Raw genomic sequence first — 16988 nt, 5'->3', positions numbered from 1 at the left:
TTGTCTACAAATTATTGGCTTCCCACAAGGTAATTAGGTGCTAAACACTGTCAGAAACTGTCTTCCTTTGGCTTTTTGCAACTTGTTTGAAGCTCCAAGTGATCCACAGTTTGTGTCTGTTTCCACAGGATTTGGCTTCAAGCACAAAGGGCCAATATGCCCTCAAAAGCAGGTTTTTTTTTAGCAGCATGATGCACAAGGCTGGGTCAACAAATTTTCTCTGGTTCCCTGCACTTCACCTTTCTTTGCCTTTTCCTGCTAATCACCTGTCATTCTTAATCATGCAAAATTTTGTTGCTGAAAGGGCTTTAGGCTGGGGAGGTCCTGTTCATATTTCAGGGAATGTGGTTGGTGTGTTTCCCTGTACCAGAGCTACTCCTCTATGAGTGGCCTAAAATGTTACTCTGAACTCATATGGGCTGAGATCCTTGAATACAATCCAGTGATCAGCTAGGAACCTGGAGTTTATATCAGTTCTTCAGTGCTGGGAAAGTACCACACAGGTTTTCAGGATGGTGAAGTGGAAGACTATTCCCCAAATCCAGTCACTAATGTTCCCTGAGACTGTTCAAACCTTTAGTCTTGGCCTCTGCTTTTGTTTCCTCTAAAAAGGTAAAAATGCAGGGTGTGGAAGGCAGGGATCCTGAGCATGGGGCAGACTGTATCACTTAGGGTGGCTAATGGGAGTGGCTAGCTCCTCTCAGGAAAAATGTCCACTTTGGTTTGGGGGCATATGACCCAAATTCAGGACTCCAGGTTACTGCTTTTTCACATCTCTCCACAAGGTTTACAACCTTAACCTCTCTTTAGGTAAATAAAGTCCACACTTCCCTCCTTGCACCAAAGTCTTAGGTGAGTAGCTGCAAATGAAAATTCCTTTGGTCTGGGTTTAAAAAAGTAAAAAATAAAATAAAATAAATAAAGTTGTGGCTTTCTCTCCAACCCACTCTTCTCTACTGGTGTCAGGCTCTGCCAGCTTTCATGGCTGGATGTTACATGTGCTGCAGGTCTTGGCTCTGGTGTTCTAGGTTGTGGAGCCCAGCCTTGGCTTCTAGGCTCTATCTTATGAGGGAACAAACCCTCCTATAGTGGGGAGCTCCCTCCTCTCACTTTTCCTGCCAACCTGCTGCCCCAGAAAGCTGGGACCTCTCCTCTTGTGAAGTAGACCTTCCTACCAGTCTCCAGGTGATTTTTTGTCCTTCCTTGTTATAAGTCTGCTCCTCAGCTGGACCTCAGTTGATAATTCTGATTGTATGTTCCCCACTTAATTTTATTTCCATTCTGGCTTTGGGAGTAGGTGCATGAATGGTCTGCCTAATTTGGCCACCATTTTCTCCTTTTCAGACATATTATAATTAAAATGCCAGATACATAAAAAAGAGTCCCAACATGGCGGCCTACAGGACAGCAGTGAGGGGAGACATTGTGAGTGAATAAGGGAGTAAGAGGGGAGTGTGCAGACATGTGGTGTGTGTGTGTGTGTGTGTGTGTGTGTGTCTATGTGTGTGTGTGTGTGTGTGTGGTACAGTTACATCTTGTAGGAGTCTCGGGTACTGGTGGATCAGACTCTCCTGGACAAAGAGCCCCTGCTACCACCACAGGCACTTCATGGACAAGCATGTCTCTGGCACAGAAACCATGCCATCTTGAATGGGGGAGCAGTGGAATCTTGAAGTACAGCTTCACCACTACCCAGACTGGCCTTATACACTACCCAGAACCTGCACAATGAGCTGCACGCCAGCATGAATTTGCAAGGGACCCGAACTGCGGGCTCCAAAACTGCCCAGTGAGTTGTATGCCAGAGGGACCTCACAAGTCACCCAGGACCTCACAGGGAGTCGCACGCTGACCCTGAGATTCTACAGCTGACACCTGAGGGACCAGATCCATGGAAGAAGGGAGTACAATTCAAAACAGAGATAATCAAGGTGTGAGACTCAAGGAAGAACCAGTCTCTGTGCTAAGGAGTCCATGACTACAGAACGACTAGGGCTTCAAACTCTTGGACGTCAATCAGGTTGCCCAGTAACAGAAAGAGACAGTGAGGCACATTCACCTGCACTAGAGAAGCTTCCAGGAGACCCAGTATAGATACACTAAGCAACTAGATTCAACAACATCAGAGCAAAATCTAACAAGCCCCGACCTCACTGGCAGCAAGTCGGTGGGGAGATCTTTCCCATGAATAGGACTTCAACAATCAAGTGGGGCAGGAAAACACACCCATCATATTCTCTGATAGATAAACAGTGCCTCCCCTTCCTAAAGCCCTGTCACAAACAGAGTTTTGAGTGATTAAGATTGACAGATGTCTGACAGGCAAAGGTGGTCAGAGCTGAAGCCCAGGGAGCAAGGGGAACATTGCTGAACCAGACCTGAGTTCTATGTGGCTAACAAGCATACTTTACAGGGCAGATGGACCCCTCCTGATTGAGGCTAAGACTTGTGGAGACAGACACAAATGGTGAATCAGTGGATCAGTGGATGGCCTAGAGCAGCACACAGGAGATCCACAAAAATTTGCACAACGAGGTCAGGGATGAGCCACATAGTGAGGCAACCTGTGAGGAGAATACATCCATGAACAGGACAATAACATTTAAGAACCAATTGCCTTAAAAGAATACAAATAATTCAAGTAAGGGGCTTTCCTAGAACACCCAACCCAGGAGATCTGAGAAACTGAAGCAGTGGGTTGCACAAAACATCAATTACATAGGACAATGCCCCAAAAAATCTGTGTGGCATAGCAGCTTGATCTAAGACATAGAAACAAATACAAAGGAACATAAAAAATGAGGAAACAAAGAAACAACCCCCCCCCCCCCGCCACCACAAAAAAAAAAAAAAAAAAAGGAAAGAAACAATCTCCAGAAAAGGAACTAAATGAAATGGAGGCAAGTAATTTGTCAGATAAAGAATTCAAAGTAATGGATATAAGGATGCTCAAACATCTGACTGAGAATTGCAAGCAACTCAATGAGAATTATAAGTAGCTGAATGAGAAATGCACCAACATGGCTATGAATCAAGAGGAAATGAATAATGACATAGCTGCAATAAAATGTCCATACTACCCAAAGCAATCTATAAATTCAATGCAATTCCCATTAAAATAACAACAGCATACTTCAAAGACCTAGAACACATTCTCCAAAAATTCATCTGGAATAAAAAAAAAGAAAGACCCCGAATAGATGCAACAATCTTGAGAAAGAAGAACAATATTGGAGGGATCACAATACCAGATATGAAGCTATTCTACAAAGCCATTGTTCTCAGAACTGCCTGGTACTGGCATAAGAACAGACATATAGACCAGTGGAACAGAACAGAGAACCCAGAAATCAACACAAGCCATTATGTGCAAATAATATTTGACAAAGGAGTCAAGACCATACAATGGAGTCAAGACAGTCTCTTCAATAAATGGTGTTGGGAAAACAGGACAGATACTTGCAAAAAAAATGAAACTAGACCAGCAACTTACACCATACACAAAAAAAAACTCAAAATGGATAAAGGACTTAAATATACAATGGGAAACCATAAAAATCTTAGTAGAAGCCATAGGCAGCAAAATAGGAGACATTTGTCATAGCAATATATTTAACGATACAGCTCCTAGGGCATTGAAAACTAAGGAGAAAATAAACAAATGGGACTACATTAAAATAAAAAGTTTCTGCACAGCAAAAGAAACCATCAACAAAAAAACAAGAAAGCCCACTGCATGGGAGAACATATTTGCCAATGTTATCTCCGATAAGGGTTTAATCGCCAACATTTACAGGGAACTCATACAACTTAACAAAAGGAAGATAAACAACTCAATCAAAAAATGGGAAAATGGCCTAAATAGACACTTTTCGAAAGAAGACATTCAGAAAGCCAATAGACATATGAAAATCTGCTCAAAGTCACTAATCATCTGAGAGATGCAAATTGAAACATCAATGAGGTATCACCTCACACCTGTCAGAATGGCTATCAACAAATCAACAAATGACAAGTGCTGGAGAGGATGCAGAGAAAAAGGAACCCTCCTTAACTGCTGGTGGGAATGCAGACTGGTGCAGTCACTGTGTAAAACAGTATGGCGTTTCCTCAAAAAATTAAAAATGGAACTTCCATTTGACCCAGTAATCCCGCTTCCAGGAATATATCCCAAGAAAACAGAAACATGAATCAAAAAGGTTATATGCACCCCTATGTTCATAGTAGCGCAATTTACAATAGCTAAGATTTGGAAACAGCCTAAATGCCCATCAGTAGATAAGTGGATTAGAAAACTGTGGTACATCTACACAATGGAATTCTACACTGCTATAAAAAAGAACGAATTCTTACCATTTGCAACAGCATGGATGAAACTGGAGAGCATTATGCTACGTAAAATAAGCCAGTCAGTCAAAGAAAAATACCACATGATCTCACTCATTTATGGATAATAAATAGCACTATAAACTGATGAAGAAAAATAGATACAGAGGCAGAGAAGCATTGAACAGACTGTCAAATGACAGCCGGAAGGCTGGGGAGGGTTCGGGGGCAGGGGGAGGTAAGAGATCAACTGAAGGACTTGTATGCATGCATATAAGCATAACCCGTGGACCCAAGACACTGGAAGGGGGGTGAGGGCATGTGCCAGGGATTAGGGGAGGCTGAGGAAGGTCAATTGGGAAAAAAAAGGAGACATATGTACTACTATTTATAATACTTTAAACTATAAAAAAAGAAAAAAATGTATAGGGAGCTCATACAACTTAACAAATGGAAGGAAGTCCAATTAAGACATAGGCAGAATACCTAAATAGACACTTTTTCCCAAAGTGGACATACAGAAGGCCAAAAGGCATATGAAGAAATGCTTAAAGTCACTAATCATCTGAGAGATTCAAATAAAAATGACAAAAAGATACCACCTCACACCTGTCATAATGGTTATCATCAACAAATGAACAAATGACAAGTTTTGGTGAGGATGAGGAGAAAAGGGAATTCTCATATCCTGCTGGTGGGAATGCAGACTGGTGCAGTCTTTGGGGAAAACAATATGGAGTTTTCTCAAAAATTAAAAATGGAACTCCTATTTGACCAAGTTATCCCATTTCTAGAAATATATCCCAAGAATCAGAAACACCAATCAGAAAGAATATATGTACCCCTATGTTCATAGCAGCACAATTTACTATAGTTAAGATTTGGAAACAACCTCAGCAGATGAGTGGATTAGGAAACAGTGATTCTTCTACACAATTGAATACTATGCTGCTGTAAAAAAGAAAGAACTCTTATCATTTGCAACAGCATGGATGGACCTGAAGATTATTATGCTAATCAAAATAAGCCAGTTAGGAAAACGTAAGTATCACATGATCTCACTCATATGTGGAATCTAATGAACAACATAAACTGATGAACAAAAATTGATCAAGAGATATAGATGCATTGAACAGACTGTCAAACCTCAGAGGGAAGGTAGGGGAGGGTAGACGGTTGGGAAGATATCAAATAATGAACTTGTATGCATATATGCATAACCAGTGGACACAGACAACAGGGTGATGAAGGCCTGGGGTGGAGGTTGGCAGTGAGCAGGGACAGGTCAATGAGTTGAAAAGGGGACATATGTAATACTTTCAATAATAACAATTTTTTAGACATTAAAATAAATAAAATGCCAAAGGTTCAAGACAATTTGAGAATCTTAACAGAAGCAATAGAAAAGCAAGTAAGTTACCTACAGCCATTATGACTGTCATCTGATTTCTCAACAGAAACTTTGCAGGCCAGAAGGGAGTGGCAAAAAATATTCAAAGTGGTGAATAGCAAGCACCTATCACCACAATTACTCTACCCAGCAAAGCTATCATTTAAAATTGAAGGTGGGATAAAGAGCTTCACAAACAAAATAAGTTAAAGGAGTTCATCAGCACCAAACCAATATTAGATGAGATATTGAAGGGTAGTTTTTAAAGGAAGAGGAGGAAGTGGAGGAGGAGGATGGAACACGAAGTGGAGGAGGAGGATGGAACACGAAAGGGAAAGAGAGAAAGGGTGGGAATAGGAAGAAGAAGAAAGATAAAATACATGAACAAAATTGGCAATAAAGAGATATCTAGCAAAAATTGAATTTAAAAATAAAAATAAGCAAACAAAAAATCTAATGAACAAAATAAACTGATGTATAAAATAGAACCAGAGTCATGGAAATATGGGACAGACTGACAGATCTCAGAGGGAAGAGAGGAGGGAGGCATGGGAAGAGATTAACCAAAAATATTATACCCATACATGCATTACCTCTAGACACAGATAATAAAGTGGTGAAGGCCCGGGGCATGGAGGGAACTGGGTGGAGGGGCAATGTGTGGAAAAAGGGGACATCTGTAATACTCTTAACAATAAGTATTTAAAAAAGAAATTAAATGAAACTCGAAGGATAAACAAAGTTTGCAGAAGGAATTGGTCTAGTGGCAATAGGTAATTTTAGTTGAGTGAATAGCATGCTAAAGCCAGAAATCAGAGAAAGCATGACATGTTCATGACTGTGAAGAAGGCTAGGATGTAGAGTGAGCAGGAGAGAGGCACAAAATAATGTTTAATACTTAGAGGGAGGCCAGATTTTCTGAAAGGATATTAGAAAGAAATATTAGAGGATTTTAGGCAAGGGAGTGACATAGTCACTCTGAATTTAAAATTTCACCTATAGAATTGATAGTACTCATCCTGGCCAGTATGGCTCAGTTTGTTGGGCATCATCCTGTACACTGAGGGTTGCTGATTTGATTCCCCATCAGGGCACATGCCTAGGTTGCAGACTCAACCCCTGGTGGGGTGTGTGCAAGAGGCAGCCAATCAATGTTGATCTCTCATATTGATGTTTCTCTCTCCTTCTCCCTCCTTCCTTCTTTAAAAAAATCAATAAAACTATTTTAAAAGGACAAATTAAATCTAAATTAAGTAGAAGAAAAATAATAAGAATTAGGGCATAAATCAATAAATTTTAAAATAAGAAATTAGAAAAAAACAGAAAAATTGATTCTTTAAAAATATCAATAACATTGATTAGCCTGGCTAACTAAAAAAAATGAGGGCAAATTACTAACATCAGAAATAAGAGAGGTGATATACCTATAAATTCTATCAACATTAATAGACTAATAAAGAAATACTATATAGGACTTTATAGTCACAGATTAAATAACCTAGATTAAACGGATCAATTGAACAATTTTCTGAAAGTCACAAAAGAGGAAATAGAAAATCTGAATAGGCTTATATCTCTCAAAATTTGAATTAATAACGAATAGCCTTCAAAAACAGAAAGCACCAAGCTGTGTTAACTTTTGAATTCTTTATGAAAAAACTAACTAGTACTCTGTATTCTATTTCAGAAAACAGAGCAGAGAGAATACTTTCTAATGCATTCTCTGTGAGGCATATTTTCATTTGCTTATTTGCCATATGTATATTCCAAATCATTGATTTGGTTCTCCAAATCCTCTACCATTGAATCCCTGTATATTATATTTTACTTTAGTTAGTGTATGCTTAATTTCTGATTGGTCCTTTTTCATGTCTTTGACATTCTCACTAAGATCCTTGAAAGTATCACTAATTGCCTTGAAGCTCTCATTGAGTCCTTTGAAACTCCCATTAAGATCCTTGAGCAATATTATGTCTTAGTTAGTTTGTCTCAGTGGATAGAGCATCCACCTGTGGACTGAAGGGTCCTGGGTTCAATTTCAGTCAAGGGCACATGCCTGGATTGTGGGTTTGATCCCCAGTGGGGGTATGCAGGAGGCAGCTAATCAATGATTCTCTCTCATCATTGATGTTTATATCTCTCTCCCTCTCTCTTCCTCTCTGAACACAATAAAAATATATCTTTAAAAATTAAATAAGAAAAGTATTTAAAAATAGATCTGTGAGCAACCTTATAACCAATTTTGAACTCTGTATCTAATAGGTTGCTTGCTTCCATTTTATTTAATTCTTTTTTCTGGAGATTTCATCTGTTCTTTCATTTGTGACATGTTTCTTTGTCTCCACATTGGCTGATTCCCTGTGTTTCTTTCTATGTATTATGTATTGCTGCTATATCTCCTGGAATTAATAGAATGGCCTTGTGTATTAGGTGTCCTTCTGTATTAGGTGTCCAGTGGCTCAGCCTTCCAAATCACTTGAGCTGGGCATTCAAGGTACACCCCTGTGTGGGCTGTGTGCACAGTCTTGTTGTAGTTGAGCCTGTATTGCTCTTGACCTATAGGCAAATTGGCTGTGAGGACCAGCTGAAAATACAGTGGAAGAGCTGCTGAGCAGGAGACACCCATATTGAGCAGAACTTGCTTCAGTGGGGCTTTGGTGCTTACTGAGTCTGCCTGTTAAGTGTGTTGCTTGTGGATGTGTAGAATTTTAATCTGGTATGGTCTGAAGCCATCAACCTTGTGCATTGTCTCTAGGGCCTCCCAGAAAGTGCAATCAGTCACTGCCTTGGGCCACCTAGCAGGCGCCACAGAGCAACTTGCATATGGCCATCAGAAGTGCCCAGGTGAGGCAAAGCTCTCTTGGGCCCCTTATTGATAGTGGATGCCAGCTGATGCTTGCTTGAGAGATTTTAGAAATGTCTGAAGCCTGAGCCAGGACAGGCCATTCATATGAAAAAGCTGGTGCAAACAACTTGGATGAGGCTGAAAATTGGATACATCAGGGTCTCAGGGAATCACTAGGGCAAAGTGAACAGTGTGATCCAAGCTAATGCAAACTCAGATATAGCTGTCAGTTAGCTCTGTGATGGGAAAGGTCTCAGCCCAGGAACAATGACCCCTGAGAGCCCACCTGCCTGGGAAAAAGCTGCCTTCAAGTTTCTGCTCTGATGCCAGACAATCCAGTTCTTCCTATATGTCCCTGGATCCCCGAACCCCAAGGCTCTGTCCCAGCACTGGAGCTCAGAGTGAGCTGGACCATGTAAGTTTGTGTGCCGGCCTTTTAAGAATAACTTCCTGGGTCTCCAGCAACCTCTGTGTCACTCAGCCACAATCACTGCTGGTTTTTACAGCCTAAAGTTATGGGGACTTCTCTTCCCAGCTCTGGAACCCTGGGCTGGGTGTCTGGTATGGGGTCAGGGTCCCCTGATCTTCATGGGAGGCCTCCACAACTGAGATATCCCTCCCAATTAAAAAAAAAAAGCCACACATGGGTGTAGGACCAGCCAGTTCCGCACCTCTGAACCTTCTATCAGTCTCAGTGTACTTTATTTCTCTAGTTGTAGAACTTCCATTCAGCCAGATTTCAGAAGATTCTGAGTGATGGTTGTAATTTAGTTATAATTTTTATGTGGTTGTGAGAGGGGGTAGGTACTAGCATATAGCAATGCTGCAATCTTGGTTCTGCCCCACTTATTATAAGGCCAAGGTATAGAACACTAACAACACCAAATGGTGGCAAAGATATGGAGAAACAGGAGGTAATACAAAATGGTACAATTTTGGAAGAGAATATGGTGGATCCTTATAAAGCTAAACATAGTTGAGAAAGATGGCAACAAAGGTAATTTCTGACTTTTCTTCCCCTCACAAAGCAACAGCAACATACAACTGTTCATGGCCAAGTCACCATGGATAAAATCCTAGAACCACAGGGTTGAAGCTAAAGCACTCTCCTGCACCACAGAGACCAAGAGATTGCATCAGAAGGGGAGAAAGTATAGCTACATGCTTACTGCATCACCCTTCCCCAATGTTAGTGTAGCACTACACAGGAGATCTTGCTTGAGCCTATGGTTCCTCCAGTGGTAAAAAAAAAAAAAAAAAAAAAAAAAAAAAATCCTAGGGTAAATATCCAGCTCTCCCAGCATTGTGGTTCACTTTTTTTGGAGCCCCATACTCAAGTCTTACACCAGGGAGATTCTGAGTATATAAGTAGGGCTTGATCACTCGAAATATTATTGTTATAGAGAAGGAGGAAGGGGCTTGCAACAACCAGAAATATATAAATATGTAAACTATCTATAATAATAAAAGTGTAATATGCTAATTAGACCGGACAGCCGAATGACCTTTCCGACGTCATTCCAGACATCCTTCCGGACGAAGCTGCGGTGGTGGGGGCTGAGGCAGAGATGATTATAGGCAATCAGGAAGGCAGGCGAGCGGTTAGGGGCAATCAGGCAGGCAGGCAGAGTGCTTAGGGGCAATCAGGCAGGCAGAGGCAGTTAGGGGTGATCAGGCAGGCAGGAGAGTGGTTAGGGGTGATCAGGCAGGCAGGCATGCAGTTAGGGGTCAGCGGTCTCAGATTGTGAGAGGGATGTCTGACTGTCGGTTGAGGCCTGATCCTGCAGGGTTCAACAGTACCTGATTTCTAGAGGGTGAAGGCTGGCTGAGTGAGGGACACACATCCCTCTCATGCACAAATTCGTGCACCAGGCCTCTAGTAACAAAATAACCTAAAATATGAGGGGGTGAAGTAAAAATGTAAAGTTTAGAAATTCTGTTGAAGTTCTTATCAGTTTAAAATAGAGTGTTATAATTTTAAGATATTTCAGGTAAGCTAAAGCCTATGTTGAGTTTAGAGGAAGATCTTATATGTAACAGTCATGGCTTAGAAATATCTTGATGTTTGCTGCTGTTGCTTTAACTAAGGGTCGTGATGCTCATTTAACATTTGATGTATTGGATGGAAATATGTTCAAAATTCATTTATATCAACATATTAACTTATTAAAAAGTAATATTTGCATTTATATGTTTTTTATAAACAACATTAAAATTGACCCTTCAAATAAAAATTTGATTGGGGGCTGGAAAGAGGTATGCAGAAATGCTAAGATGTACTGGTAATACCATGTGTAGAATAGTGTTTAGCCACTTTTCAAAATGCTGGATCCTGTAGAAGGTAGTCAGGGAGCAGAAAACAAACATTATGTTACTTCCCATATACACGCAAGAGGTCTGAAATGTCTGTGGGGGTGGGTCTAAAAATTAGTGGTTTAAAATATAGACATTTTAGAAGTAGGGAGATGAGCATGTGGTAGTAACTAGCTCATTTGACATTGAAAACTAGAAATTATGCATTAAATTTCTAACTCTTGTTCTAAAATCACAAAATCATATAAATCATTCTCAAGATTCTCAAGAAGTCATTTCATTCCTGTGGTCATAAATAATTCTCCATTAAATCAAGAACACAAAGAAATAGCATCTTGTATACATTCAACTGGCAAAAATTAAAAATATGACAATACTAAATACTAGAGAGAAAAATTGTTTTAGGTTTACAAAAACAGCTGTGAAAATTCATATACTAGTTATGTGCAGCAACATGATTAAATCACAGTAACAATGCTGTTAATAAAAGCAAGTCCATTAAACCGATATACAGTATATGATTTCTATAATGTTCAACCAGTGAAAAGTATATTTTTGAAGAGGATTTTGGAATGACAGAATAAGGGTAAGGAGCCTAGTGGACTTCATAAAAATTAACTGGTAAAAGTGATTTTTAAAATCTATTATTTAAAGTATCTGGTAATAATTCTAAGGAAATTTAGATAAATGTCCATTCAAGGAAATATAATAAATTTAAGTAAGAATAATTCTGGAATTTGAACAACTTGTCTATTACTCCTCCCCACCAGTAAATCTATAGCTCCATTTTACAGAAGCTCTACCCTGTAAACTTTACTTGAGACATGTGCTGCCAAGAAAGTGAGTGTTTCTTTTCCTCAGATTCCCAGCCTGAAGCTATAATTTCACTATGGCAGCAGCTGGCCATCAGTGGCATATCTCAGACCATAGCCCTATGTCACTGAAGCTCTGTTTGAGGCAAGCATGGCTGAAAAAATTATGTCACCCTTACCACCATTCTCTTTCATAGAATGAAAGTTCTATCCCTGGTAGAGAATATTGAGGTCCCAATAATATATCTCATCCATTTTGGTCATAGAATGGAAGGTCCATACTGGCAGGAACAAGCTGAAAAAACTAGGGGCTACCACCCCTTCCAATGCCAGTTCCTATTTGTGGAACAGAAATATCCCAATGAGAACAATGAATATCCATCCTTAGTCTTTGTTCAAGTTCTGCCCAGGAATAAAGCCAAGCCATAGAGACAAAGACCTTTCTAGCTTTAACTGAAGCAACTGACTGTATTTCAAACAGAGTAGAGAACTCCAGGACTAAGGGCAATTTTAAAAACAATGGAGATCTTGGTGAAGAACAATTAAGAGGCTAGTAGCCCTGGCCGGTGTGGATCAGTTGGTTGGGCATCATCTGGTGCACCAGAGGGTTGCTGGTTTGATTCCCAGTCAGGGCACATGTCCAGGTTCTAAGACAGACTTCCCTGCCTCATCATCAGCAGAACGCTGGGCCTGCCCCAATAACTCAGTGAGCAGAGCCAGGGATTGGCCAGCCCCACCTCCTCCATCTGGGAGAGACAGGCTACCCCACCTCATCAGCAGCAGGGCACTCAGCCTGCCCCAACCTCTCACTGAGCTGAGCACCTGGCCTGCACCACCATGCAGACATGGGCCGAGCCTGGACACAGGGACCTGCAAACCATGAACCAGCATGCCGGATCCAGTGTCCCTGGACAACTGGCCCCACTGCCTTAACAATGTATACCCCACCCTGTCAACATGACCCAACGCCTCCAAACACACAACCTTACATCCTGACCCACTGTGCCTTACCCAGCACCTTAGTTTATATCTTTTTCTATCTCTTTTTTCAACACCTTGTAGTTTTCTGAGTACAGGTCTTTTACCTTGGTTAGGTTTATTCTTAAGTATCTTATTTATTTTTTTTTAGTTACAATGGTACATGGGATTGTTTTTTTAGTTTCTCTTTCTGAGAGATCATTATTTGTGTATAAAAATTCCATCAATATGTACATGTTTATTTTGTATCCTGCTATACTGCCAAATTCATTTATTAAATTTAGTAGTTTTTTTATGGAATCTTTAGGGTTTTCTATGTATGATATAGTGTCATCTGTGAATAATGATAGTTTTACTTCTTTCTTATTTGGATGTCTTTTATTTTTTCTTCTTGTCTGAAAACCATGGCTAGGCTCTCCCATACTGTGTTGAATAAAAGTGGTGAAAGTGGATATCCATTTTTTTTCCTGTACTTAGAGGGAATGCTTTTAGGTTTGCACATTGAGTATGCTGTTGGCTGTAGGTATGTCATATATGGTCTTTATTATGTTGAGGTATGATCCCTTTTTTTCCACTTTAGTGAGAGTTCTTATCAAAAATGGGTGTTGAATTTTGTAGAGTGCTTGCTCTCTGCCTCTTAATATGATCATGTGATTTTTGCCTTTCAATTTGTTTATATGATGTATCATATTTGTTGATCTGCGAATATTGTACCAGCCTTGCATCCCTGGAATAAGTCCTACTTGTTCATGGTATATGATCTTTTTAATATGTTGCTGAGTCCAATTTGCTAATATTTTGTTGAGGATGTTAGTATCTATCTTTATCAGGGATATTGGCCTGTAATTCCCTTTTTTTGTATTATCTTTATCTGATTTTGGAATTATGATAATGCTGGCCTCAAAAAAAGAGCTTGCAAATGTTTCTTCTTCTTGCATTTTGTGTAATAGTTGTAGGAGGATATGTGTTAGTTCTTTGAATGTTTGGTAAAGCTCCCCTTTGTAGCCATCCGGACTACGGCTTTTATTTGCTGAGAGTTTTATTATTATTATTATTATTATTATTATTATTATTACTGCTGCTGCAATTTTATCAGTTGTTATTGACCTATTCAGGTTTTTATTATTATTATTATTCCCAATTGATTTTTGGAAAATTGTATTTTTCAGAAAATTTGTTCATTTCATCCATGTTGTCTAGCTTGTTGGCATATGGTTTTTTATACTATTTTCTTATAATCCTTTGTATTTCTGTGGTGTCAGTTGATACTTAACCACTTTTGTTTCTGATTTCATTTATTTAGGTCCTCTCTCTCTCTGTTTCTTGATGAATCTGGCTAAAGGTTTATCATTTTATTTTATTTTTTCAAAGAACCAGCTCTTGGATTAATTGATATTTTGTGTTTTATTTTTTAGTATCTATAATTATTTAAATCTGCTCTAATCTTTATTATTTCCTTCCTTCTACTTATTCTAAGCTTTCCTTTTTTATTCTCTTTCTAATGTTTTAGTTATAGTGTCAGATAGTTTATTAAAGCTTTTGCTAGTTTCTTGAAGTAGGCATGTAATGCTATGCACTTCCCTCTCAGTACTCTTTTGCTGTGTTCCATAGATTTTGGTTTGTTGTGTTCATTTTAATTTGTTTCCAGAAAGTTTTTTTTATTTCTTCCTAGATTTCATTAGTAACCCTTCATTGTTTAATAACATGCTTTATGTGTTTGAATATTTTTTACTGTTTTCATTGTAATTGATTTCTAGTTTCCTGCCACTGCAATCTGTGAAGATGCTTGATATGACTTAAATCTTCTTGGGCTAGTAGAGACTTATTTTATGTCCTAACATGTGGATTATCATTGAGAATTACCCATGTGCACTTGAAAAAAATTATATTCTACAGCTTTGGGGTGATAATATATCCATCTAATCTAGTGTGCTAAGATTTCCCTTTCCTTGTAGATTTTTTGGGGGCGTCTGGAAGATCTATCCAGTGTTGTCTGTGGGGTGTTAAGCCTGCTACTATGCATATATTGCTGTCAATCTCTCCTTTAAAGTCCCCCAAGACCTTTTTTTATATATTTAGGTGCTCCTATATAGGTCTATTGAGTCATTTAGGATTGCTGTGTCTTTGCTGATTTTTTGTCTAGAGGATTTATCCAATGATGTCAGTGGTGTATTAAAGTCCCCTACTATGATTGTATTGTTGTCTATCTCTCCCTTGATATCTTCCATGAGGTTTTTATGCATTGGGATGCTCCTGCATTGGGTACATATATGTTTTTCAGTGTTATATCCTCTTGTTGTATTGATCCCTTTAGTATTATGAAGTGGCCTTCTTTATCTCTTGTTATGGCCTTTACTTTGAGGTCTATTTTGTCAGATATAAATATTGCTACCCCAGCTTTATTTTCATTTCCATTGCCCTGAAAGATATTTTTCCATCCCTTCACTTTCATTCTATGTGAGTCCCTTGTTCTGAGGTTGGTCTCTTGTAGATGGGTCATGCTTTTTTTTTTAGCCATTCAGCCACTTGACGTCTTTTGATTGGAGCATTTAGTCCGTTTAAGTTTAAAGTTATTATTGAAAGGTACTTGTTTGTAGCCATTTCTATTTTTTGAGCCTGTGTTCCTTCTTACCTTTGTATTTCTTCTTTTTACAGCATTCTCTTTAGCATTTCTTGCATTGCTGGTTTGGTAGTGATAAACTCCCTTAGCCTTTTTTTTTTTTTTTTTTTTTTTTTTTTTGTCTGGGAAGCTCCTGATTTCCCCTTCAATTTTGATTCATAGTCTTGCTGGATAGAGTATTCTTGGATTCAGTCCTTGGCTTTGCAACACTTTGTATACCTCTTTCCATTCCCTTCTGGCTTGATGTGTTTCTGTTGAGAAATCATTCGATAATCTGATGGGGGATCCTTTGTAGGTAACTCTCTGTCTCTCTCTTGCAGCCTTTAAGATTCTCTCTTTGTCATTAACATTTGCCATTGTAATTATGGCGTGTCTTGGTGTGGGTCTTTTAGGATTCATTTTGCTTGGGACTCTCTGTACTTGTGTAACTCTTTTCTTCCCCATATCTGGGAAGTTTTCTGTCATTATTTCTTCAAATAGATTTTCTAATCCTTGCTGCTCTTTTTGTCCTTCTGTCAGCCCTATTATATGTATGTTACTTCATTTCATGTTGTCCCAAGCCTCCCTTAGGCTCTCCTCCTGCTTTTTAATTTTTTTCTCCAGTTGCTGTTCAGATAGAGATTGTTTCTCTACCTTATCTTCTAACTCCCTAATTCAGTCCTCTGCTTCTTCTAGTCTACTGTTGAAACCTTCCATGGTGTTTTTGATTGTAGCTATATCACTTTTGATTTCTTACATAGGTTGTTGATTTTCTCATCAAGCCGGTGTATGAATTGTATGACCATTACTCTGAATTCTTGTTCTGTCATATTGTATGCTTCCATTTCACTAATTTCTTTTCTGGGTGACTCCTCATTTTCTTTCCTCTGGGGATTGTGTTGTCTCCCCATTCTGACTATCACCAGAAGGTTCAAACATCGAGTTGCGTGGGCCTGGGCCGTGTGCAGTGGGAGCTTCGCACCACCTGAGTGTCACTGAAGAGCTCCGACACTCAGATGTGTGGCTGCGCAGGTTGGTGGGAACAAGCCTCACCCAGAGTCAGTGTTCCCAGCACTCAGTGTGGCCTCGTGTGTGCTCCTAGAATCAGGGACCCCACCTGCACCATGCTGAAACAGAGACCCCGCTGGCGTGTGCCGACAATCAGGGCCCCCTAGAGTGTGCCAGGACTCAGAGTTCCCCTGTGCCTGCACCAAGAATCGAGTATCAGAGTCTCTGTTGCTTCGTGCAGTCTCTCTCTGAGAATCAGGGTCCCTGGGTGTGCATGCACCAAGAATTTGAGTCACTGGCTCTTAGTGTTAATGCACTGGGAGTCAGGGGTCCCAGGTGCACGCGATAAGAAACAGAGTCAAATCACTGGTGCTTAGTGCTGCCTCCCGCCCGGAGAATCAGGGTCCTGGTCAGCTTGGGGGACTGGGTTGCACAGTAGCACTGTGTCAGCAGGAGGTCTGCTCCTGCGCTGTGGAAAACAGACTTCCATGTGTGCTTGCCCAGAATCGAAGTCAGGTGGCACTGCCGCCCTACAGAGGCTTTGTGTTTGGTCGCCCAATTGCATTGCGGGGAACATATTCCCAGTGTCCGCACACTCCCTGGCTCAAATTCTTATAGTGGTGCTGCAGGGAACAGATTACTAGTGTCCGCGTGCTCCCGGGCTCAAATTCTTGTAGCGGTGCTGCGGTCTGTGCAAGGGGCTGATCTATCAGTTAC

This window comes from Plecotus auritus, assembly GCF_963455305.1.
Source record: "Plecotus auritus genome assembly, chromosome: X".
NCBI lineage: Eukaryota > Metazoa > Chordata > Mammalia > Chiroptera > Vespertilionidae > Plecotus > Plecotus auritus.
The sequence above is the reverse complement of the archived record's forward strand: the minus strand, read 5'-3'. Positions refer to the sequence as shown.